This window comes from Rutidosis leptorrhynchoides, chromosome 2 (genome assembly GCF_046630445.1).
Source record: "Rutidosis leptorrhynchoides isolate AG116_Rl617_1_P2 chromosome 2, CSIRO_AGI_Rlap_v1, whole genome shotgun sequence".
In the NCBI taxonomy this organism is placed as follows: Eukaryota; Viridiplantae; Streptophyta; class Magnoliopsida; order Asterales; family Asteraceae; genus Rutidosis; species Rutidosis leptorrhynchoides.
Genome location: NC_092334.1, coordinates 350,423,754 through 350,424,970, shown reverse-complemented (window position 1 = coordinate 350,424,970; position 1,217 = coordinate 350,423,754). Strand labels below are relative to the sequence as shown.

Genomic DNA, 1,217 nt, shown 5'->3' with positions numbered 1-1,217 from the left:
TTTCCTTATCTTGTTCAGGTTGTGGTTCTTGTGGAGTAGGAATAGCTTCATCAGAAATTACAGGTATTTCAGGTGGTTTAAGTGTTGTACCACTTCTTATGGTAATGGCTTTAGCTGTTTCATTCCGGGGGTTAGCATTTGTATCACTAGGTAAATTTCCCAGTTTTCTTTCACCTATTAACCTTGCTAGGTTACTTACTTCTTGTTCCAGATTTTGAATATAAGCTTGTTGATTTCTAAATGCTTGAGCATTTTGTTCATTAGTTTGTTTCTGAGATGTGAAAAACTGCGTTTGAGTTTCAACTAGCTTCGTCATCATATCTTCTAAATTCGGCTTTTTATCATCGGTTTGTGGTGGTTTGTTTTGAAAATTAGGTCTTTGCTGGTTGCAAGTATTGTTGGATACTTGTTGATTACTAGGACCTTGTAGGTTGTTGTATGGAACATTTCGATTATAATTCTGGTTTTGATTGTAAATCCGTCTTGGAGGTTGATAATTATTCTGATAATTATTTCCAGGCCTTTAGTTTATGTATGAAATATTTTCTCTTTGTTCCATTGTTAGTTCAATATTGAGACAATCTTTTGTCAAATGTTGTCCTCCACACTGCTCACAACTAATTCGTATTGAGTGAATATCTTTAGTCATCTTTTCCATTCGTCTCCATCTATCTTTGCTGAAATGGAATCTAAGTCATGGCTAGAATCGGCTCTAGCTGCTTTAGAAGATCTAACGATATATTTTTCTTAGTGCCACTCATGTGAGTGGGAAGCAGTGTTATCAATAATTTTGTAAGCATCAGTTTCGGTTTTCTTCATAATAGAACCACCAGCTGCTATGTCTATGTCTTTCCTTGTAGTGATGTCGCATCCTTGGTAGAATATTTGTACTATTTGACAGGTGTCTAAACCATGTTGCGGACATCCTCTCAATAACTTTCCAAATCTTGTCCATGCCTCATATAGAGTTTCATTCGTCTTCTGTGTGAACGTAACAATTTCTCCTTGAAGTCTCACGGCTTTAGATGCCGGAAAGAATTGTTTAAGAAAATTTTCAACTAAAACGTCCCATTATCAATCGCCCTTTAAGGTAACGATTCCAACCAATCTTTGGCTTCTCCCTTTAAAGTCCAGGGAAATAACATGAGATATATCTGTTCATCCTCAACTTCTCTTATTTTAAATAGTGTGCAGATCCTATTAAAGGTACGAAGATG

At 36.0% G+C, this 1,217-nt stretch overlaps 1 non-coding gene across 1 annotated transcript; it reads left to right on the top strand.

The window, feature by feature from the left end:
* Window positions 1-907: 907 nt before the first annotated feature.
* Window positions 908-1,014, top strand: LOC139894814 (small nucleolar RNA R71). Its single transcript, XR_011775296.1, has one exon. It is a non-coding gene; the product is annotated as a small nucleolar RNA R71 (small nucleolar RNA).
* Window positions 1,015-1,217: the final 203 nt, after the last annotated feature.